General features: G+C 46.9%; 1 protein-coding gene across 1 annotated transcript in view; it reads left to right on the top strand.

The window, feature by feature from the left end:
• The window catches only part of LOC119170512 (uncharacterized), a 106,457-nt gene that overhangs the window by 27,485 nt on the left and 53,426 nt on the right, over positions 1–25,546 (top strand). The gene's annotated exons all lie outside the window — the stretch shown is intronic.

The following is a 25,546-nucleotide window of genomic DNA, read 5'->3' as shown; positions in this document are numbered from 1 at the left end:
CAGCCCACAAAAAAATACTGCCGTAGCTACCTCGCATGTGGTAGGTAAACATGTGCTGTCAGCACCTAAACGATCGGAAATAATAAGCGCCAGGTATGCGCCGACTGCAAATGCTCAGTCTCCAAAGGCCCGGCACATTATACGCATCCCTGAATAGATGGCAACGATTTTTGTGTAGGTGAAGACAACCTGTAATAAACTGGGAGTAACTTTTTTTTTACCTTTTGGTGCAGTTATATGGGAAGTAAGAATTGAAGAGTAGCATAGGACAGTGGGGCGACTTGAACCTCTTTTTAAAGTACACTCTCAAGAAGAAGGGTGTCTTTGACTCTCCTATCATATATGTGAGAGTCACAGGAGTGTAGCGTTCCCTTTAGATTGTCACACTGACCCTTTTTTTTTTTGGAAAGTTGTGCGTCATGCGATGCTCTAAAGAGAGTCAATGTGCCTCTCAAAAGAGAGTGCTACACGTGGGACTCGCACATGTGTAAAAAAAATTGGCAGCATATCCACGGAGTGAATGATGGAGAGTGGGGCGAAGCATTCGACCATCCATTCGTTCTTGCTTCCGTCCGTCCATGCGTCCGTCTGTGTGACCGTCCATGCGTCCGTCCGCCCGTCCGTGCGTACGTCTGTTCGTGCGTTCGTCCCTGCGTTCGTCCATGCATCCACCCCTGCGTCCGTTCATGCGTCCATCCATGCATCTGTCTGTGTGTCCATTCGTCCATCTATTCAACACTCCAAGTACCACCATCTCGCATCTTTTCATCATATATTCCCCATATAGAAGCACCGCCATCTAGCGGACATTCCAAGGACTAAATGAGAGGTGGCACACGCGCACTTTGTATGGCTTGCGCTTTGTGTCTACATCTCACCTTTAACCACCTCGAGTTCATTCATGGTATATACTAGTTGATTGTATTCACGGCACTGCGGCTCAACGCTCACTAAACCTTTCTAAATCTAATGAGGTTACACCCAGCGAGTATAACGTAAGCAACCCTTTCTTGTCAGATAGTGCTCAATGTAAATGCCAATGGCTGCTAATGGGGATTGCAGCGTGCGCGTTAACTAAACGCCACATGCTCCTGTCTCTCATTCCCCATTAGGAGCCATTGACATGTACATTGAGCACTATTTTTTATTGTTCAACAACGCACAGATGAAATCTCTCGCCAGCACCACCTTGGAGGTCAAAATGTTATACTTGTTACATACTACAACGGCTACGAGGGATGAACGGGTGCCGTTATAAGGAGTTTCGCATAAACAATCGTTGAAGGCGAGAGCGTTACCTCGCAGTTGTTGTAGTTTACGGCGGAGAGTGGGCCCGGGCATGAAATTAAGGACGAGGATGACATACAGTGGGGCGCGTTCGCTCATAGCCGTCCATAGGCTATGTACGAATAACATTAACAGAAAGAAGTAAGACCTTAGGAGTTATCGTGTTGCTGTGAGAAATTTAATTGTGCATAAATCTTGGTTGATTACCATGCGGAATGGTGGGGGGCGTGATCTTGAAAAGCGTGCCGTAGATTTGTCGAGGCTACTTAGACGAATAGAAACGACGTTGCATAAGAAAGAGAGAGAGAATTTATTTACAGAAAGGTAGAGATGTCGGCCTGAGCTATAGTTTGCTCCGGCCTGCTACTCTACACTGGGGAAGGGTGACTGGGGAGTGAAAGAGTGATGAATGACGATGGTAAGGTAGAGAGATGATATGTTCTTATTAGGCTGGGTAACTCTACAGACGTGCATCCAGTCCAGTGGCTTCTAAGAAAGCAATGACGGCTCGTATAACCACATGTGTGCTGCTGGCGTCAGGCCAAGGACCTAACACAACGTCATCAGTTAATGGTCGACTAGACGTTGCAATGCAACGGAAGTTTGCGGCACAGACGCGGGGGCGTGAATAGAAAACGTCCGCGCAATGCTGCGCTTTCACACATTCGGCAGAGGTGCACTTGACTCTATGACAATGGTGCACCTGACTAATACCGGCAATACAGAATGACAGTGCTGATTGCCATCACTGTGGCCACGACTAAACTATCGAACACGTTATTTGCCGCTGTCCTCGCATGAACAGGCGGCTGCTAGCGGTCGTGTTGGCCAGCACTAACAGCAGGCCCCGTCGGAACAAACAGTATTAGAATGCCGACCTAAACTGCCGTCACGCCCGCAATCTGTTAAGGCTTTATTGGACTCTTTTTGCGCAGCAGTTGCCTACTGGACAAGTTATCATACACTCGCTAGTCACCTATACACTCGCTCATCACTTTCGTTTACTTTATTTCTTGCACGCGCCACCACTGTGTCTCCTTGTTCTTGACCGAAATCAGCTCGGAAGCAACAATTTCAAACAGCATATTTAACAGATGGAATTCCCGTGCACAAGACACTTGCGGATCGTCAATGTAGCAACGCCGTCATAGTTCCTTGCATAATTCGATCCCTGGCAGATAACGCAGCAATGCCGTTATAGCCGTTTCCACACACACACACACACACATATATATATATATATATATATATATATATATATATATATATATATATATATATATATATATATATATATATATATATATATATATATATATATATATATATATATATATATATTTAAAGACAGTGTTCAAGAATGTCGCAACCGTGCAATTTTACGCTTCTCTGGCAGGCCTAGTCAGGATAGAACGACATCTATTCCTTTTCGATTTGAAGCTAAGGCACACGCAAAAAATAGGTTTCGCAATCATTTATTGCAAACCATTTGCCACAATATTGCCGTCAACCATGAAGTTTGTAAGGGAGCCCGTATTTTAAAATGATATACCCGTGACTGAGACGTACTGCTTGTAGAAGACGGCAGTCATGTTGTCAGTGGCTGAATAGAATAAAATACTGTAAATTAATTTGTTCTTTCATTCTCCAGTATACGTATACTGTGCGTGCTTATTTCTACACTTCTATAGCAATGGTATAGCGCAGGCTGATGCTGCAGTCGGCCAAGGAGTGTCACATATATAGACAGGCATATCATCTAGCGATATGAATTCGCGCAATACGGCTTGAATTTCGAGCTCACATGTTTTCACTGAGATTGAAAATGTTGGTGCAATCATTATAGAAGTATACCGTATTCGTAGCGCTGCTTCATATTACAGTGATGTCGGCCTTCGTTTTCACCGAGATAAATATTGTAATAGCGATGTAGGGACGATGCTGATGCAAACGCTGATGTCTCTCAATCCTAGCTGTATTCATGGGCATATTTAAGGCTTATGACTACGTTTTACAAAGGTCTATTATCGCACTACTACAATCTGTGGGAATCACAGGGAATACTCAGCGTTTCATACATGCCTTCCTCGGTAATCGAAGCATTCATATTCGCCTCGGAAACACTCTTGATGAGGAGACGAGCATTTCTCACGCTGTACCAGCGCACGATTGCATCATCTCCCTTCTATTGATAAATTTGGCTCTGGTTGGCCTTCCAGGTGCAGTTTGCAGTCGACGCACACAACTCAGAATGTTAATCTACGCCGACGACAACTGCACCTGGGTCTCGGAATACAGCCACAAACGGCTACAGCGGATGGCCCAAGGAGCAATATCGTCCATTCAGAACTATATGTGAACAATCGATCTGTCAATATCTGCTGAGAAATTATATTTTGTTATGTTTCTTGGGTAACAACGAAATGCCGCGCGATCGAAGTTAACCTTGGAAAGTCATACGATGTGACAGCCTACAAGCGCCCGTTCCTTGGCGGTGACTTTGGACAACAGGCTGTCATGGAGGAAAGCTGTGTACCACCTCACAGAAGCATCAGTATAGCGACTTCACACCCTCACGCGACTTGGTGTTGTACGCTAGGGCAATAACCCCGATTCTATGCTGGCTATACATAGCGCTCTAGTAACCAGCCGAGTACTTTATAAACTACCGCTTAAGTGCCCATCTGAGACCCAACATGAACGATTGGAGCGTTTGCATCGCAAAGGTCTCCGCTTGTCTTTGGAGTTCCGAAGGCAGCGTCCAACAGAAAAGTAATTCACAGGGCCTAGTCTCTCCCACTAAGTCTTTTGGCATCACCTGTCTTCCCGTATACATGGATGCTTCCGTAAGTATTGACAATAACAGCTGTGCGGCAGCATATTGGATGCCATCAATTGGAGCAGCATTGTCTGGCCGCTTGGGCAACCTAGTCTTTTCGAAAGTTGCAGAGAGCACACCTATTGCTGCTGCTCTTCGCAAACAAAAGAATGGACCCGCCTAACAAGCTGTAATTCTCTAGGATTGTAAATTGGTAATGACACAACTTTCTCGAGCGACTCCCACAAACAAGTTCTGCGGCCAGTTGCGAGCATTGCTGAAAGTCGCTGCCAGAAAAGGCGTCAACATAACTTTTCAGTGGATACCTTCACATGTTGGTATCAGTGATAATGAAAGAGCAAATGCCCTGACCAACCAAGCACTTTGCACACAACCGACAATCAGGCATACCCTCCCGTGAACCAACAACTACCAAAAACAAAAAAAATTCGATGTCATTTACGCTCTTTATGGAATTCGCCCCATCAGCTCTGTGTCACAAGAGGCCCTAGTCGAGCCGAGTCAACTCTGTTATACAGAATAAGAACAGGATCAGCATACAATCCAGCATTGTTATTTAATGTCAAAGGTGCTGCCTCCCCACTGTGCAATTAATGCTATGAAGTCATGGATATACAGCACTATATGTTGTCCTGCAAGCGTTATTACTGTCAAAGAGAGACATTGATGCATAGTATGAAGAAAGAAGGGTCCCCCACGGACTCTGTGAAGACACCATGCTTCCGGCAGGTACGCGGCTGATGCGAAAGCAAGTGAACAACATATTCTCATGTTTTCTATGAGAGACAGGATTAAGCTATGTATGGTAGTGTACGGTGGTATGAAAAGAGTATCTCAGGCGGAGCAATCGTCGTCCAGGTCTGCCAGGCTTACCCCGCCTGTGACAACATCATCACCACCACACCCACCAATCGTTATGAAAATGAGAGAGAGAGAGAAATAAATGAAAGAAAGGCAGGGAAATTAACCAGAAATTTGGGCATCCGGTTTGCTGCCCTGCACTAAGAGAAAGGGGAATGGGAAAGAAAGACGAAAGAGAAAGCGAAGAACAATATAGACGCGTGAAAAAGAAAAATGGCAGAGCCTACATACAATGGGAATCGATGATAGGCGAAGCACGAATGAGAAATGTCGATATGTCACTTTAAAATCAGCTCAACGTTACGAGGTGGAGGCAAATGATGCCGTACACGACTTCCGTGTCACGATTATCATGTTTGGATGTGTCGTTTACCTTCGTAATCTATTCACGTCACGTGATACCAAACTTAGTATATGTGGAGCTAGCAAAACGGCCGCGAGCACGCTATGAGCGTGGTATGTTGTCATGTTCTTATATAACACGCGTGTCAGTAGTATAATGTTTGTACCTGTCATATATTTCGTCTTTCATTGACGTCACGTAACACTAAATTTGGTATGTGGTGAGCGAGCAAAACAGCCGAGAGCGCATAATGAAGCGCACTATATGCTTCATGTAGCGTTGACGTGGACGCACGTTGGCACAGCGATGCTACGTTATCAAAACGCGAGCACTCTATAGCCTGACGCCAGACGCGACGGGCGCGACCAGCGTCCGTCGGCGCGGCCCGACGGCAACCGGTGCGAAATGCGACATGCTGCATTTCGTGCTGATGCGTTACCCAAACAACACTGCGTCTCCCTGTTTTCGCGACGGAGAGACGCCGGACGCGCTGGAACGAGCATGCGTCAAAGGAACGCAGCGTGGCGCGCACCTGCGAGTATATAGCAGGACAGTGCCTGGCGTGGCAACGTGGCAACGCCAACGTTGCCACGCGACAAAATGAACGCCGGCGAACACGCGCGCCACGTCACACCGAAATGTATTGGCGTCTTGACTGTGGCATGTAGTCATGTTCTCACATGACACGCACGTCATGATTATCGCGTTTGCACCAGTCACATACTGTTACGAAGCGCGCCTCCGATGACGTTACGAAGGGCCCCACGAATCTCGCCGCTGCCGCCACTGTTACGAAAGACGGCGACGCCAACATGGTCCCGAAGGCGCCGATGCTCCAATCTGCGCCGGGAAGGTCATCAGCCGTTTGGTAGCGTAGGTTTCTCAGCTCGCGACTGCTTCTGCGCAGAGCTGATAGACGAGCGGACGAGACGACGGTGAGTTAAACAAGGTTTACGTACAGCATAGATACAGAGGCGTTACAAACTTGGCACTGGGGCCGACAGTTTAGAGACTCGAGGAGCCGAGCTCTCTTCTCTGACACATAAATCTACTGCTCGCGACACACCACAGGGTTTTTTTATATGCACCGGGAGGATTATTTGAGTAGCCGAATGTCCAACCAGAAGCGCCGCTGGCCGTGAGGTCAGAATCCTCCAATTGGGTCGCCGCTGGGCCGCGTCATTCTCATCGAATTGGGAGCCGCTGCACGTGGCTGCACCCAAGGACGAGTGACGTTGCCACGCATTGCGGCAGACTCGCCAGACAGGAAGGCGCCGATTGCTTGCTCGATGGGCTCGCTGGCTGACGTGACTCACTGTGCGTGCGCGGCAGAGAGGCACCGCCGCGTGATGACGCCGTTGAGTTGTTCGCGTCATGGGAGCTCGCGTGCTGGCCTTGACACAGGTTGCTTTTTTCAGAGGCACGGGCGTTCAGTGTGGACTCGCAGGCATAACAATACCTTCATCATCCATTGGCGTCACGTCATACCGAATTTGGCATATGTGAAGCTAGCGAAAAGGCCGCGAGCGCATCATCAGTGTGGCATGTAGTCATGTTACATAACATGCATGTCGTGATTATCATGTTTGGATGTGTCAGTTATCTATGTCGTCCGGTCGCTTCGCGTAACGCCGAGTTTGGTACATGCGAAGTTAGCGAAACGGCCGCGAGCGCTTCATGAGCATATGATGAAGTCATGTTGTTTCATTACACGCATGTCATGTTTATCATGTTTGCACCAGTATCATACGTTCGTCATCCATTCACGTCCCGTAATAACAAGTTTGGTTTAAGTGAAGGCTGCCAGTGCATCATGAGTGTGGCATGTAGTCATGTTGTTACAAGACACGCATCTCATGATTATCACGTTTGCACCAATCACGTACCTTCGTCATCCATTCGCGTAGCGTAATACCAAATTTGGTATATGTGACGTTAGCGAAACGGCCGTGAGCGCATCATGAGCGTGGCATGTAGTCATGTTGTTACAAGACAAGCATGTCATGATTTTCATGTAATGGTCTATCGCTTGTGTTCACCATGCAATCATCCCATACCATACCGATTTTCCAACATGCCATGTGAACGAAACCACCGCAAGAGCTGCAGGACCATGAAATGTAAATCATGACAATCATGACATACATGTGATGATTTTCATGTTATGACTAGTCAAATATGTTCTTCATACAGTCATGTTATGCCGTACCAGGTTTGGTATCGATACCGTTACCGAAACGGCCAGGAGAGATAAAAGTCGTAGGCGGCTAGATAGATAGATAGATAGATAGATAGATAGATAGATAGATAGATAGATAGATAGATAGATAGATAGATAGATAGATAGATAGATAGATAGATAGATAGATAGATAGATAGATACGCTCAAAGTCACCGAAGTTCGCTAAGAAATGCTTCGCATTTAAAAAGCGAGTGGGGGTGGCCTATTCAGTAGGCCACGCAAAAAGCTTAATAAGGCCTTCACTGATTTTCTGTGCGAAGATAGATCATGTCGGCTTTCAAGCACCGACTGTTTTGAGAAAGGTCTGTCGTCAAGGTGAGCTAACGCAGCAGCTAGCTGCCATCTTTGCACGCTATAACGAGGGCAGTGACAGAGAACGTGCTATATCGTTTCATCGCTGCCGTAATGACCGCAAACAGCACTGTCTTCCATGCATATTTGGAAGCCGAAAACGATAGTGAAAGCGAAACCAATCCACTGTCGGTAAGGCACCGTTTTTTCAACTCGAAAAAGTCCGGACGGAGGCCGAAGTCGACGAGACGAGTCCAGCCTATGCACTCGCGTGTGCCGTAAGCACTCAGTGTTCGACAGAGATTTTACGTCTTCATTAGCAATTTTTCGGATTTTTATTGCAGCATCAGTCCTTGAGAATGGTATAGATTCTTCTTACTGTCTTCGTGTGCTAATCGAGCAGCTGCATCGGCACATTTTTTGCCCAATATGCCACAGTGACTTGGAAGCCTTTAAATGTGGTTCCGTGTCCTTCGTCGAAGAGGTGGTGTAGCAGCTCTCTAATTTCCAGCACTGGTTGTTCATGAGGTATGAAAACGACGTATCCGTATCAAAGCTCAGCTTCATATTACAGCGCCACTTCGCCAGTAGAATCGTGATAAAGATTTGCGTAGGAATGTGGGAAAAAGAGCGATTGAAGTCCATCCGTCTGTCTGTCCATTGGTCTCGGTGTCTGTCTGTCTGTCTGTCGGTCTGTCTGTCTGTCTGTCTGTCTGTCTGTTTGTCCGTCCGTCCGTCCGTCCGTCTGTCCGTCTGTCTGTCTGTCTGTCTGTCTGTCTGTCTGTCTGTCTGTCTGTCTGTCTGTCTGTCGCTCACGCAAGGAGGTTTCAAAAACCCCTCCAGCTCAGGCGACGTACATCCTGGCATAGCCGAGCTAAGCCACTCGTAATTTTTTTTCGTCCATTAGTGAAGCACGTTATCCTTGGGATCGACCATGGGGTGGAGTGGGGGCGCTGTAATAAAGCTTTGCCCCCCCCCCCTTATTCCTGACGGACACAGAGGCTATTCTCAAGATAGGTGATCTTGCTTCGGATCCAGCAAAGCGTGGCTTCAGAACAACGCCACAAGGTTCAGTCTTATGCCCGACTCTCTTTAACTTCGCCATGATTGATTTGTCTCAAAAACTAAGTCAATGGCATCAACCATACGATCTGTGAAGACAGCATCGCTATATGGTGTACTGGAGGCAGCGAAGGACGAATAGAATATGTGCTTCATGAAGCTAACGAGGTCACGGAGAGCTACCTGAAACCGACTGAACTTCGGTGCTCGTCGTGGAAATAGGAGCTGATTCTGTACAGTCCCGAGCACAGGGGCCCCAAACCGAGAGGATGGAAGCCATCAGAGGACGTCGGCGTCACTTTTAGGACTGTGAGAGCAGCATGATTCTCAAGGTGTAATCCCTTTGAGTTCTGGGTATGACTATACAATCGAACAGCTCCAATAACCTGACGGTTACCAGACTTGAAAAACAGGCCTTTGCGATATGGAGAGACGATGGAAGTTGAAAAAAATGCCTACTTGGGACAGGTAGTAACCGCGGAGCCGAACCATGAGAGTGAAATAACTAGAAGGATAACGATGGGGTGGATAACATTCGGCAACCATTCTGAAATCACCAATGATAACCTGCCATTAACATTAAAGAGGAATGTACAAAACAGCTGCATCTTGCCGGTGCTTACCTAGAGAGCGGAAACCCGGAGCCTTACAAAAAGGTTTCAGCTGAAATTGAGGATGGTGCAGCGAGCGATGGAAAAGAAGATTATAAATGTTACCTTAATAGACAAGAAGAGAGCAGAGTGGATCAGGAAACAAACCGGTGCTAGGGATATCATAGTTCAAATCAAGAAGAATAAATACACATGGGCTGGGATAAACACTGGTCAATAAGGGTAACTGACTGGATCCGCAGAGAAAACAAGCGGGCTATGGAGAGACAAATTTAGGCGGGTAGATGAGATTAAAAAGTTCGCAGGTATGACGGGGCAACAGAAGCACAAGACCGAGTTGATTGGCGGATCCTAGCAGAGGCCTTTGCTCTGCAGTGGGCGTAGTCAGGCTGATGATGATGATGATGATGAACAAGACTTGCCAGAAAAACTGACAATACCATCAGACTGATAAGAATGGTTGCGAACAGACAACAGAGACTTGGAGAAGACAGCCTGGTAAAGCTTGTACGCACCTTTTGTGATGTGTCATTTCACCTACGTGGCAGTCATGCACAACTGGCAGAGATGGGAGCGTGAAAAACACAATACGTTAATCAGAAAAGCCGTCAAAGCAGCTCTTGGCCTTCCCATGTACACAAGCTCGGACAGACGAAACATCTCGGCATGCATAACACGCTGGAAGAAATTGTGGAGGCACAGGTGCGGGCACAATTCGCCAGGCTATCCACCACGTGTTCCGGTAGAAACATCCCGCGGCAGCTGGAGATCCCACCAGCAGCTGGCAGCTGGATCTCCGGCAGCTGGAAATCCCGCCGTGACTTGATGGAAATCAAGTCACGCTTGTGCAGCATTCCTCGTCAACATCGAGAACAAATCATCGTTGTCCCCGCGTTGCGAAACGTCCATTGTGATCATAACGAGGGTATAAGGTGGGCCTAGGCAAAGACACTACTACAAAGGGCTCAGGAACACGCCGGAAACTGTTGCCTTGTCGTAGCGATTCGGTGTTCCCAGTGAAAGGCGTATGCGACAGCGAGAATCAACCACGAGGGCAGAGTTACAAACATCGCAATGGTCCAGACAATGATGGCTGAAATAGCATAACAAGTGCCGATCGCGTTGGCATTACTGGACAACAGGAGGTCCACAATTTACAGCGACTCGAGATCGGTGGTCAGAGCATTTGCGAAGGGCACAATATTGTAACCGGCTTTGCGGATCCTTCGGGACAAGGAGATTGAGCTAGACACACTCGTTTGATTCCGAGCTCACATGGGATGCACTGACGGAGCCACGCCCAATCTCAACAATTCAGCTGCACAGCTGCGCGAGGACTATAGTAAACCATGTGGCTGTCGGGGGGTGCCGCGCTGATGTTTTGGAAAACTGGGGCCCTCCCATCTCGTATAACGAATGTGGTTTTGGGATGTTCAACCCCACATATCAATCGTATAATGAACTGGCACAGAGACAATACCCACCACCAGACAGAAAACTAAGACGACCTCAAACTTGGACACTCAGGCTTCTTCAAACCGAGCATACCCTAACCCGGTGCTATTGCACGAGATTTATCTCAAAACAGCCAAATAATACATGTTCTTTTTGCAATAATATAGCTAATTTGGAACACATGCTATGACAGTGCACCGCGATAGGCTGTGGTGAAGTCATCACGCCTTCTGAATGGAAGGGTGCTATTTCCAGCCCCGAACTCGAACAACAGTTATGGGCAGTCCATTGGGCCCGCAACGCAGCAGAGAGACTTGATCTTTCTGTTCCAACGTAGGAGCTGCCCGCAACGTGATACAGCGCCTCCCGGAGGACCTAATAAAGTTCATTCATCCATCCATACAACCCCCATCCTTTCATTTCTTATCGAGGAGCACAGCGCATGGCTAGGCACGGAGATGGAATCAAAAGTGAGTGAGTGGTGAAAAGCGACAGAACGCATAGTGGAAACACAATGAGATGTTGGTGTCGTCTTCAGGCCTACTGCGCACACACCACTATTACCTACGTTGCCAACACGGTACACGAGCTGCGCGTTCCCGTGCTTTTTCTGAACCACAAGCCCTTCGCGAGCCTTCCTCGAGTTCTGTGCTTCTGCGGTCCTATAGGTGAACGCTTTAATTTCGTGGTATCGGCGGCGCAGACAAGACAATTGCTTGTCATGCCTTTTACTCTTTCATTTTCTGTTGTCTACTTTCTATCATCTTTACTTCCCCATCCCTATCTCTAAAGGTACTGAGCCGTGACCCCACGATGGGAGGTGGAAAATAGCGTCCTTTTTATCTCCCTCTCTTATTACCCCTCTATCTCGCTCTCTCAAGCGACAGAAGCAGTGGGAGGGCCTCGCCTACGCTGTACAAACAGTGGCATTCCAGCGTCGTGGCAAACGAGCGTTCATTTTCTCGTCAGCACTTTCACTGAAGCTGCATAGAAATAATCGACAGTTCCTTCTCTGGTGCCCTTTTAGCAAGACGTCTTCACATAACCTGATTTCGCAAGTGCTTATACGCAGCAATGAAACCATGTACAATTGGCAGATATGAAGTACCTTTTACATGCGGCAGTGGCTAAGTCAGCCAAGGCACTGTGTTCGTGCTCAATGCGTTCTTCGCTCTCAACGTGGTTCGCAGCGCGAAAGATTGGCTTAGTTAGCCGCTGCTCGTATCTTAGCTCAATCGCTCACTGTTCCGCCAATAAATTAGGCTTCACAGGGGAGAAATGCCCTTCCGCTAGGCGTCGTTGTTAGTACACTTAAGCGAGGAGTTTTAAGACGGTGTGGCATGCTTACAAACGTCAGCTTAGAAAAGGCATCGGCCGCAAGGACTGCCCACGCAGCTGCGCCCGCCAGTATCGATCGCGCTGTTAGTGAGCGGATCTAAGCTTTTTGGCGGTAATCTGAACGTTTTTCTCATGAGCAGCCAGCGCTTATTTTCTTAACGCCTCAACAGACTGTGCCATACGTGGGCGTTCAACATAAAGCCTCCAAACTGACGTCGTACGTCGTGTATTAAAGAAATAACAGTCTCGCCGTAAGGATGAAACAATGAATGCGATAGCAACAAGCATGAATTCTATACAAAGCGTGGTCAAAGCTCCATTGCGTAACTCAGAGCAACGCCGGCGCAAGAAAACACACGGGGTTTCTTATGCATTCCGCTAAAGCGAGTTTCAGTCATTGTATTCGTCTTCCCCTGTCCACTATAGAAAGCTTACTGCACCTAACATGGTTTCACACTGCCTCCAAGATCGAAGGCATTGCGAAGCTGTCTGTACTTCAGCTAGTTTCGCATTGCCTCCGTGATTAGTCAACTTTTGACCAAGTGACCATGTCATGTGATGACGTCACCATGTAGTGCCATGTTAGGTGACAGTACAATGACGTCAGAATGACGCAGAAAAGAGGTCACAAATTCTGGCAATCAGTCAAGTGAATCTGGCATCATCTTATGACGTCATCACATCATGTCGACGCCAACGGTCAAATTTCGCGATATATGAGGCATCCTAACACACCGCTTATGTTATACCCTCTCCGGTAACAGAAACTCTTCATTGAACTACCGACCAATATCTTTGACCAGCGTACCCTGCGAACTCATGGATCACGTCATTTACTCTTACGTCATGAACTTTTTCGACTCTGATAACTTCATTCACAACTCTCAACGTGGGTTTTGTAGGGCCCACTCTTACGAGACCCAGCTTGCCTCCTTTGTTCATGACCTTCATGTCAGCCTCGACATTAACAAACAAACCTATTCCGTAATCCTTGATTTTGCGAAAGCCTTCGATAAAATATCCCACAAACGTCTAACATTAAAACTGCCTTCCTGAAACTTATACCCACATGTACTTTACTGGATAAAAAATTGGGGGCTCTTAAGCTTCTCCTTCAAAGAGTTGAACGCGATAGCGAAATCCGCCCACCAGTGCGTCCTTCAACCGCTAAGTGCATATTTATTAATATGTTTTCTTACACACACGCACACACACGCAAACGCGCACAAGCGCGACGCATCTATAGTAATGCAGGGACTGTGCAGTGTGACCACTTCCCTATGCTAGAACGGCACTTTGCTGTAGTCGAGACACGTTTATCACAATGTCTCACAGATGGCACACAGACATACACATGCGTGCGCACGCGCGAATGGCAGTACATACATGTTTTTGATCTAAAGCAAGAGTCGCATACCCTCCAAGATATACGCTGCACGCTCGCCATATAAGAGGTATAGTGAGTTTCACAATGCCTCACAGATAGCAGCACATCATCTAGCGTTTGCTGTTTGCTTGATCAACACCTCTGGAAAGGCATGGTATCTTTTCCGCTAGATAAACATAGTTGTCCATTTTTAGAGCTGTTTGAAAGTTTCTGTGTGTTTTTAGCGGCGATGGCTCCACTATCCCGGCCTTTTTCGACGTAGTTTGATGGCCCCCAAATGTGCCTACAAATCGTCAAATGGGCTCGTTTTCGTCGTGACACCTGTTGAACAAACTGAGTCAAGGAGACTCCTTCCGCTATATGGCATTTATGTAGCGTTTTGTTTTTTCTGACGCAGCTGCAAGTAACGTCGTAGTTTTGTGGTAGGACACCTTTGCCACTCGAACGACCCGCGTTCGATCCTCAATCGGACCGAGAATTTTCTTCTTAATTTTATTTGCTTCTTTCTTGATTTTTCGCTCACAGCCAACGGTGCCGACACCAACGGCGGAATTTCTGCAACACGTAGCATCCCTCCATCCATTCGTTCTTGCTTCCGTCCGTCCGTGCGTCCGTCTGTGTGACCGTCCGTGCGTCTTTCCGCCCGTCCTTGCGAGCTTCTGTTATTGCGTCCACAAGTCCATCCGAGCGTCCATCTCTGCGTTTGGCCATGCATCCGCCCCTGCGTCCATCCATGCGTCCATCCGTCCGTGCAGCCATCCGTGTGTCCGTCCATGCATCTGTCTGTGTGTCCGTTCGTCCATCTAGTCAACACTCCAAGTACCACCATCTCGCATCTTTCCATCATATATTCCGCATATAGAAGCACCGCCATCAAGCGGACATTCCAAGGACTAAACGAGGGGTGGCACACGCACACTTTCTTACTGCCTGCGCTTCAGGTCTACTTCCCACCTTTAACCACCTCGAGTTCATAGTATATACTAGTTCACTGTATTCATGGCACTGCGGCCCAACGCTCGCTAAACCTTTCTAAAACCAAGGAGGTTACGCCCAGCGAGTATAACGTAGCAACCCTTTCTTGTCAGAAATAGTGCTCAATGTACATGCCAACGGCTGCTAATGGGGAATGAGAGACAGGAGAATTCGGCTTTTAGGGAACGCGCACACTGCGAATTGTTTATTGTTCAACAACGCACAGGAGAAATCTCTCACCGGCACCACTTTGCAGGTCAAAGTGTAAGACATGTTACGAACTACCACGAGGGACGAACGGGTGCCGCTTTAAGGAGCTTCGTTCTTAAAAGATCACACAGAACTTGATACTTACCCCCGTATTCTAGAACGTCTCTTCACTCAACGCTTCACCTTCACTTGAGAAAGGCGATGGGAGCGCCCTGTATAGGCACAGCAAGTCACTGCAAATTAGCGATAATCTGCTGCGATTTTTGAGTAGCGCAGCGTCATTTTCAGCCGCGCGGTGGCGCAGTGCTCAACTCGGTCAAGTGAAAGGTGGAAATCAAGTCGATGAGCGTTTCTGAATACGGGGGTTAGCCGCTTTTTCGCTTGCCTTGTGCTTAAGCACCCCGTCATTCGCGTCCCAGACGGCCACCAGTTCGATTACCAACATCTGGTCGCCAGACTGAACAACCACGTCAGGCTTGCGCCTGACACCATTCCTAGTTGTGAATCGCGGCTCCTCACGGATCGTGACGGCCGAGTTCCTGTTGCTTATCAACCTGGCGACCTGCCTGGCGACATAGTTGTGGCATTCCCTGCAAGAAAGGTGTACCGACTGACATTCTTGACAGGTATCGAAGGCTGCTTCAAGCTTCTAATTACAGCGACGCCATAGTCGCGAAGCGGGACCCGAACTTTGTTTATTGGCTAGTACTTTAGTAGGGTATAGATTTGTCCGCAGTCTGAGCACCCTCATTCTTAAACCCCGTCTTTTAAAAGTTTCGAGTCGTAGCATAGCCACTTATTAGATAAAGCCTGATGTTGGTGAGCTAGGAGGTCTGTGTTGTTGTAATTTGCTTTCAAACGTGACCACCATTTTCGCAAACCTTCTTGAAGAGAGAGAGAGAAAGAGAAGGGGGGAATAAACAACAAGAGGGAAGGCAGGGAGGTTAACCAGGCACATGCCCGGTTTGCTACCCTACGCTGGGGGAAGAGGAAGGGGGCATAAAGATGAGAGAGAAAGAGGAAAGAGAAGAGAAAGAGAGAGAGAAAAAAACAAAAAAGGAGGATTGTCAGTCAATCGACTGGCACGTATGCAGCGGTGGCACTACACAAAAGTTAAAGGTGGTCACGTAGGCCTGTAGTCCTCAAAAAGCTCAAGACAGCTTTCACTACTTTTTGAGCCGACGAAAGGCGATGACGGTGTTCCAGTAGCATCTGCACAGAGAGTGGCCGATCGTCCAATTGTCGCGATGCGTCCGAAAGATTCTGTCTTTCAGAGGCAAATCGAGGGCAATGGCATATATCAGATAGTCGATGTCTTCTTTGGTGCAGCAGACGTCGCATTCCGCATTGTCGGTCAATCCGATGAGGGTTCTATATGTTTTTGTGAAGGCAACCCCCAACCAAAGGCGACAAAGAAGTGAAGCTTCACGTCGACGAAGTCCGGATGGAGGTCGAAGTTCCAGTCGAGGGTTTATTTGGTATAGTCTCGTATGTCTTATGCTTGGGGTGTTCCACTCCTGCAGACTCAGACTACGTGCCAGGTGACGAAGTTGCTTTGCAGCGTCAGTCCTTGACAAAGGAATTGGAAGGGTGTGTTCTTCTTGGTGCGATGTGCGAGCCGCGTTGTCTGCGGAATCATCGCCACTGATCCCACAATGGCCAGGAAGCCACTGAAACTTGACTTCGTAGCCTGTTTCTGTGACGTGGTGAACAAGCTTGACAACTTCGTAAGTTAATTGTTCATGGCAACCTCGTGAAGGACTGACTGCATGCTCTGTAGGGCTGGTTTTGAGTCGGAAAACACAGCCCATTTACTCGGTCTTTGGGATTTGATGTACTCTAGAGCGCCACGCAAAGCCGCAAGTTCTGCCGCCGTATACATAGACGTAGTGACATGTGACAGTTTGATTCGCAGAGTGATTCCTCTAGCTGGAATCACCACCGCACCACCAGAACCAGACGCTGTGGTTGAACCATCGGTGTATATGTGCACGTGGTTGTTGTACATTTCGTGCAGATAGCTCAAGCTCAATTGTTTTAGGGCTGATGAAGGCAAATTTGATTTTTTCTGTATTCCTGGAATTAAAACACGTACTTGTGGAAGTGTCAGGCACCACGGAGGATACACCAGTTTCTCAGCAGGCGTAAAACCTGACGTAAACGACGCACGATGAGCACAGACAATTGCACTAAATTTCGTGCAGGGCCTCTCAGTAGCGAGGGTTGCTAAGTGGTGGGAAGGATTCCTAGCATGTTGCCTAAGGTACGTACGCATCGTTTCAATGGTGATGTGCGTCATGATCGAGTAGTCCTGTGCAATGGTAATTGTTTCAGCTGTCGATGCGCAGCGGGGTAAACCAAGGCATATCCTAAGCGCTTGGGCTTGAATATTTTGGATTGTGCGCAGGTTCGTTTTGCACGTGTTAGATATAACAGGTAGGCTATACCGCAGGAATCCAGTAAATAATACCTTGTACAGCTGTAACATAGACTCGACAGACATTTCCCAACTTTTCCCAGCAAGAAACCTGAATAAGTGACAAATGGCAGTCAGCCGCTTTTTCACGTAGTTTACGTGGGGTGTCCAAGACAGGTTTCGGTCGATTACGACTCCCAAAAACCTGTGACTCTGGCTGCATGACACCAACTGCCTGTTTATTGATATGCCGTAAGCGGACATTGGTTTTCTGGTGAAAGCCACGACTGCACACTTCTCACTTGTGATTTCGAGCCCTTGTTTGCGTTAGTGGTACGATGTCACTGATGCTGCCTTCTGAAGTCGAAGAAATGTAGGAAAGGTAGGGAGGTTAACTAGACTATGCGTCCAGTTTGCTACCCTACACATGGAGAGGGGGAGAGGGGAGTAAAGAAAAAAGAAAGAGAGAGAAGGATTGACACATGTCACATCACACACACAATGCCGAGTTTCCCTGGCGGTCCCTCAATGAAGTTGCTGTCAAGTATCTCAGGAGGGCTCGTGTGGCTTTCTGTGCTGATTTGCTGCGCGACCAGGCTCCTAAGATCATTGCTTCATTAAATGGCCGGTCATCGAGTCTATTCAAGGCACACTGGAGAGTCCGGCGATCTTTATCAAATTGGGCACAGGGGCACAAGAGATGTTCAATAGTCCCTATACAGTTGCAGCTTTCACACATGGATGAATCTGGCATGCCAATGCGATGGCTGAATGACTTAGTAAACGCTACCCCAGTCCACAGCCGGCAAAGCATTGTAGCGTCACGTCGAGAAATCTTGGATGTCAGTTGTTTCTGGAGTAATGACTTAAGGTTTTTAGGGCGATGATTGGAGTCAAGTGGAGAATTCCAGTGCGCAATCGTGGCATTATGCGCGTTGTGACGAAGTTCTCTAGCTGCGTCTACTCTTGACAAGGGTATTAACAGTGTGGGCGCTCCATCGTGGGCACATCAGGCAGCGTCGTCGGCGATGTGGTTACCACTCATGCCAGAGTGGCCCGGCAACCATTGTAAAACAATGTCGTGTCCTTTATCAGCGGCGCGATGACAAATTTTATTAATACGATACACCATCTGGTGGCTTCCACGTTCCACGTCGTAGACTTCGCACGCATTGAAGGGCTGCCTTGGAGTCGCAGAACCTGGCCCATCTACTAGGGGATTCTTGCGTAACAAACTCCCCAACGGCTTGAAGAGCAGCGAGCTCGGATCCCGTAGATGTGAAGTGTGATGTCTTGAATTTGACGGTCATTGATCGAGATGGTATGACAAAGGCACCTGTCGAACTTCCTGAGACCAAACCGTCCGTGTAAACATGCATTCGGTTAGCATACGACAATTGCAAAAGGTCCAATGATATCTGCTTGAGGGCTGCAGAGGACAGGCTTGCCTTTTTAGACATCCACGGCACTTCAAGGTGCACAGTGGGTCCTTTCATGCACCACTCTGGAGATAGTGGTATGGTTGCGGGCGAGAATCTCCACGAGATGGAATTCTGGTTAGCCGCAACAACTTTGGAAAACGCTGCCTTTAGTCTTTCTAGTGGTAAGCTAGCAAGGTGGGGGTGAGGCAAACTTCCTTGAAAAGCGGCATTAACGTAAGAGGCTTTTTTATGCCTGAAGGAACTTTAAATAATGCAGAAATGCGAGAGAAAGTTTTATGCATCACTGTATCAAACAGGCAGTTCACGAAGGGACTACCCAAACGAATCAGACTACCCAGACTTTTAAAATGAAGAGCCTGTGCAACTCTGTGTGGTTGAATGATACTTAGATCCCGACATTTGGCTGGAAGCCAGACATGCAGATGTAAAGGTAGCATATATTTATTATACAGTATCACTTGGTAACATATACATTTTTTCTAGGCGACGCACGCTCATTGTGCCATCTCACTGGTAATGCTGAAAACACGATCATTCCCCCTAGGTGGCCATCGACAGCGGTAAGTGGTAGATATAAATAGCTTGTCGTTTCGACCTTGAAGGAGGAGCTCCTTCGGGGCTCAGTGGCTAGCGCCTCGCAGTCACAATTCAGAGGTCAGACGTTTGATTCCGCGCGTCGGAGTATTTTTCTGGTTTATTTTTCTTTCTTGCGTTTTCATACATATGGATACGTATACATATACGGTGAATGACGGCGACACCGACGCTCGCGGCAAAATCCAGTTGAGAGTGTCCAAATAATTGCTGTTGCAATAGAATAAATCTTTGGCAAAGCCGGAATTCGCCCGGTGTCTTCGAATGCTAATGCTCCTGTCTCATGACAGAAAATGTTCCCTTTTGTTTGTTTTTAATGTCTGGTACAGAGTATTCATATGGTCAAAATACATTGCCGCTCGGCCTACGTTGAAGCTTAGCTGAGTGGTGAAGACACTCACGTTTGAATCGTTACGCCCCAGGTGCAAAACCCGACCCCACTAACGTATCTTTCTTTTACTATTTCCTTACAGGAATCTTAATACATTTCTAAATCCCATAGTATTCAACTTAATGTACATATTCCCACTTCGAAATGATCTCCAAGATGGGCTAGTCGCTCATGCTGTGGATGGGCAACTACTTAGTGACGCGACACACCTTACTTGAATCTTTTCAGGGTAACAAATCTGTGTGACAATGAGCGCACTTGAACGGCAAGTGCACTTAATTCGATGAAGAAAATGATCTTCACTCCTTCTTTCTTTTTGTTTCTGATTTGGTGAGCCTACTTCCCTTACCCTCTTCTAAAGCACCGGGTAGCCAACCGGTTGAAGTACTGGCTAACCTCCCTGTCCTTTTTCCCATTCTTTCTCCCCAGCTATCGATATGTGGGGTTTAACGTCCCAAAACTACTATATGATTATGAGAGACACCGTAGTGGAGGGCTCCGGAAATTTCGACCACTTGGGGTTTTTTACCGTGCACCCAAATCTGAGTACACGGGCCTACAACATTTCTGCCTCCATCGGAAATGCAGCCGCCACAGCCGGGATTCGAGCCCGCGACCTGCGGGTCAGCAGCCGAGTACCTTAGCCACTAGACCACCGCGGCTGGGCCTTTCTCCAAAGCTGAAGCTTCCCCCAATAAATTGGCTTTCCCGCAATGTATGTCGAAAAGCAGCTAAAAAAAAGTTGAAGTCCTTATCACCCCTGATAAGGCTCAACTTTTGTCTGACGTCACACCATGCAACGAAGGTTATACTTTACGTTTATATTAGAGTTTCCCGAACTGAAGCTTCCCCTGGTGCGTTGGCCTTCCCGCAATGCATGTAAAAAAAAAAAGCAGCCGGAAATGTTGAAGCCCTTATCACCCTGATAAGGCTCAACTTTGCTCTGACGTCACACCATGCAACGAATAATTTACTGTACGCAAAGTCTATTTGAATAGGTCGCTAAAATCGGAATGAAAAGTGGTCCGAAACCTGTTGTGATCAACATTGACAACCACCTGAAAATGGAAGCGCGACTAGATGAAGAGGGGACGCACATTGAAACGTTTATTTCTATTAGCTTTAATTTTATTTCTTAGAAAAAATAATATATTGCTTCAAGAAAAGTTTAGTATTGGGTATGTGGTTGAGCGCCCAATTTTGTTTGTTTGGTTTCAGAAACAGCGGGCGGATGCAGGCAGTCTGGTAACATGAGCCAACGGTTTCGCCTTGGAGCGTGGGTTTCATTTTGCGTGGTATTTGGTTCGGCGCATTGCCAGGCTAACGAGGGATCACTCACTTTTCTGTGGGGATTTCGGGCGTACCTTCGCTAGTTTACTTATTTGTTATGCACTGTTTGCTGGTGTGACATTTCAGAGCTCGACTAGCTAATATACTGTATCGAGAGCCACTCACGTGACTGCCGACTGCTTTTGCTGGTGCACGGCCAGCGTGCGATCGCCTCCGGTGACGGGGAACACGACACGCTAAGCAACGAGACGCTGTACTCTATGGCTGCCAAAACTATATTTTCAAAGCTGCTGTCTCGCTTCAGTCGTTTCCGACGATTGGACATCGTGAGTTTTCGAACTGTTTTGCTATTGTGCTAGTGAACAGTTGTCTTACAATTGCCTCTGCGAAGTTTCCAGTGCATATTGCAAGTGCGTCATTTGGCTAATAAAACAATTTTGCTTTCACTATCCTTGCTTTTTTATTTTTTTCTCTCGCATGCAATTAATTACACACAATTAGGCTGCTATAGTACTGCGTAGTAATAACGGCATGTAAACAGTCAACAGTGAAGAAAAGTTTCGATTTCGCGCAATATAGGGCAAGTGCGCGACATCGCTACCGCTTCCGGTTATGACGTCATATTTTATTTTTATTTTTCGTTTGCTGTTAGTTATCCTTCCCTCACATAGATGGCGATGGTGGCAACAAGCCGCGGACTACTTGATGCATGGGCTTCTATCGAAGCTACGCTACCAGGGTACATATATCTAGCTGTACGTTTATATTAGTTCTGCCGAGCTGGAGCTTCCCCTAGTGCGTTTGCTTTTCTGCAATAGATCTCAAAAAGCAGCCGAAAACTTTGTGGCCCTTATTACCCCCGATAAGGCTAAACTTTTGTCCGACATCACACCGTGCAACGAAGGATATATTGTCTGTTTATATTAGAGTCACCGAGCTGTAGCTTCCCCTCGTGACTTGGCTTTCCCGCAGTGCATGTCAAAAGCCAGCTGAAAAAGTTGAGTTCTTTATCACCTCTGATAAGGCTAAACTTTTGTGAGACGTCGCAACTTTCAACGAAGGATATACTGTACGTTATTATTAGAGTCTCTCGAGATGAAGTTTCCTCTAATGCGTTGGCTTTCCCGCATTACATGTCAAAAAAGTAGTCGAAAAAGTTTAGGCCCTTATCACCTCTGATAAGGCTCAACTTTTGTCTGACGTCACACGGTGCAACAAAGGATATATATTACCTCTTTATACTACAGTCTCCCGATCTGAAGCTTCCCCTGATGCATTGGCTTTCCGGCAGTAAATGTCAAGAAGCGGCCGAAAAAGTCGTTGCCTTTATCACCACTGATAAGGCTCATTTTTGTCTGACGTCACAACTTGCAACGAAGGATATACTGGGCGTTATTATTGGAGTCTCCCGAGCTGAAGTTCCCCTGACGCGTTGGCTTTCCCGCCTTGCATGTCAGAAAAGCAGCCGAAAATTTTAGGCCCTTATCACCTCTGATAAGGCTCAACTTTTGTGTGACGTCACACCATGCAACGAAGGATGTAGTGTCTGTTAATATTAGTCTCCCGAGCTGAAGCTTCCCCTCATGAATCGCTTTCCCGCACTGCATGTACAAAGCAGACTAAAAAGTTGAGGCCCTTATCACCCCTGATAAGGCCCAACTTTTGCCTGACGTCACACCGTGCAACGAAGGATATGTTGTCTGTTTATATTACAGTCTCCCGAGCTGAAGCTTCCCCTGATGCATTGGCTTTCCGACAGTAAATGTCAAGAAGTGGCTGAAAAAGTCGTGGCCTTTATCACCACTGATAAGGCTCATTTTTTGTCTGACGTCACAACTTGCAACGAAGGATATACTGGGCGTTATTATTGGAGTCTCCCGAGCTGAAGTTCCCCTGACGCGTTGGCTTTCCCGCCTTGCATGTCAGAAAAGCAACCGAAAATTTTAGGCTCTTATCACCTCTGATAAGGCTCAACTTTTGTGTGACGTCACACCATGCAACGAAGGATGTAGTGTCTGTTAATATTAGTCTCCCGAGCTGAAGCTTCCCCTCATGAGTGTGCTTTCCTGCATTGCAAGTCAAAAAAGCAGCCGAAAAAGTTTACGCCCTTATCACCCCTGATAAGACTAAAATTTTGTCTGACGTCACACCACAAGCCCAAGGATATATTGTCTGTTTATATTAGAGTCTCTTGAGCTGAAGCTTCCCCTCATGAGTGTGCTTTCCCGCATTGCATGTCAAAAACCAGCTGAAAAAGTTGAGGTCCTTATCACCTCTGATAAGGCTAAACTTTTGTGAGACGTCACAACTTTCAACGAAGGATATACTGTAAGTTATTACTAGAGTCTCTCGAGCTGAAGTTTCTTCTAATGCGTTGGCTTTCCCGCATTATATGCCAAAAAGTAGTCGAAAAAGTTTAGGCCCTTATCACCTCTGATAAGGCTCAACTTTTGTCTGACGTCACACGGTGCAACAAAGGATATATTACCTCTTTCTACTACAGTCTCCCGAGCTGAAGCTTCCCCTGGTGCATCGGCTTTCCCACAGTAAATGTCAAAAAGTGGCCGAAAACGTTGAGGTCGTTATCGCCACTGATAAGGCTCAACTTTTTTCCGACGTCACAACTTGCAACGAAGGATATACTGTGCGTTATTATTAGAGTCTCCCGAGCTGAAATTTCCCTTAATGCGTTGGCTTTCCCGCAATGCATGTCAAAAAAAGCGGTTGAAAAAGTTGGGGTTCTTATCACCCCTGATAAGACTCAAGTTTTGTCTGACGTCACAACTGGTGACGAACGATATGCTGTGCGTTTATATTAGAGTCTCCCAAACTGAAGCTTCCCTGATTAGTGTAACGTCACACCCTGCAAAGACAGACCTCATGCGCGCCTAGGAGCGTCCCTAGCAGAAGCTCCCTCTGATGCTCTGGCTTTCCCGCTAGTCGTGGCGGAAAAGCCATCACAGTGTCTTACAACGATTTTCGCGCATATTGATCACCTACAGCCTGCAGTTTGTAACCTGAGAACATCACCTGCATATTAACCTGCACTGTATTACCGTTTTTTTACTCGACTAATGAATATTTATTCATGGCTTTTCCGACATTTCATGGCTTTTCACGCATTTATTCACACTACTCGAAAAGGAGACTGTGAGCGGAGTGCCTACATACGTCGATGGCATGCAAGACGCCTCGATGACGAACGGTGTCCGTGCATTCATCTATCTTTCTGCAACATAATTCAAATCGGACTGAAGAAACATATATAGAAAACAAAATAAAACTTGCAGGTGACGTTGAGTTTTGAAACTACTGGATCACGCTCCAAAGGCGAGTGCCTTATCCACTAGGCTAAAGGTCCCAGCATGCCCTGCATCACTATCTCTGAACCTCGTGAATATGCCATCAAGACATTCACGAAATTCACGATTCAAATAAATAGAATTTGCAACGCTGCACCGAGCTTCGAACCTAGGGCCTCAGGCTCCAAAGGCGAGTGTCTTACCCACTGTGCTAAAGACCGAGGCTTGCAGGACGTGTGTATCTCTCAACCTTATTATAGCGCTAAAGATAAATATACATAAAATAAAGGAACACTTCGAGGCCATACTAAGTTTCCAACCTATTGTGCCACACTCCAGTGTCGAGGGTCTCAGCCACTGAGCTAAAAAAAGCACACTTGCAGAAGTTAGGCCGACCCTCTCTTATTGAAGATATTTTACCGTGTGAGTCATTTTTCAGCCATGGATTTCTGGTTTAGTAGAATAGCCCAATGACCGAAGCCATAGCTTAACCTCCCTGCCTCTGTCCTTCGGTCATCTCTCTCTGTCTCCCGCATTAACAAAATAAGAATGCGTACACGGAATTGCTCTAGTTGAAGAAAAAATTTAGTCTGGTCCAGGACGAATTTTCCTTCAACTAGAAGATATTTGTTCCGAGAAATTCTTGTGGATGTTCCCTTGGGTTCATTCCACAAATGTGTGGCTGTCATTTCTCCCTTTCATAACCCTTCGCTACTTTGCGGGATTCCACACTCGCTCTAACAAGGCTCACCGATAACTACACCAATTAGGTAGCACCCTTGGTTAGCTTCATAGCACACTGTTCCAAGTGAATATTTTGCAATGAAGTTTCAAATGCCCAAGCCATCACTAAATAGAACGCTTCAAATGGGGGTCGTATGTTACCTGTGCGATGAGTGCCTAGAGTTAGGCTCATTAGAAATACCTTCTTTCTCTGTACAAGATCGCTCGTCATGGAGCTCGCGCAAACAAACGACCCTCCAATGGCACAAGGGTAAGAGAATAACGACAACAGCAACAAACATGTGATAATCCTTCAAACATATTTTGAACAGGAAAAAGCGAATAACTTTAATACAGTGGGCTATGGAAATATAACATTGCAACGTCATGTAATAACCTTGATCTTGACACAATAATTCGCATATTCGGTTCCTAATTTTACGAGCACACTTGCCACGGGTTTTCCTCATATACACCAAAGAATATC

This window comes from Rhipicephalus microplus, chromosome 2 (assembly GCF_043290135.1).
Source record: "Rhipicephalus microplus isolate Deutch F79 chromosome 2, USDA_Rmic, whole genome shotgun sequence".
NCBI lineage: Eukaryota > Metazoa > Arthropoda > Arachnida > Ixodida > Ixodidae > Rhipicephalus > Rhipicephalus microplus.
Note: the sequence above shows the minus strand (reverse complement) of the source record. Positions and strands in the feature narration are given on the sequence as shown.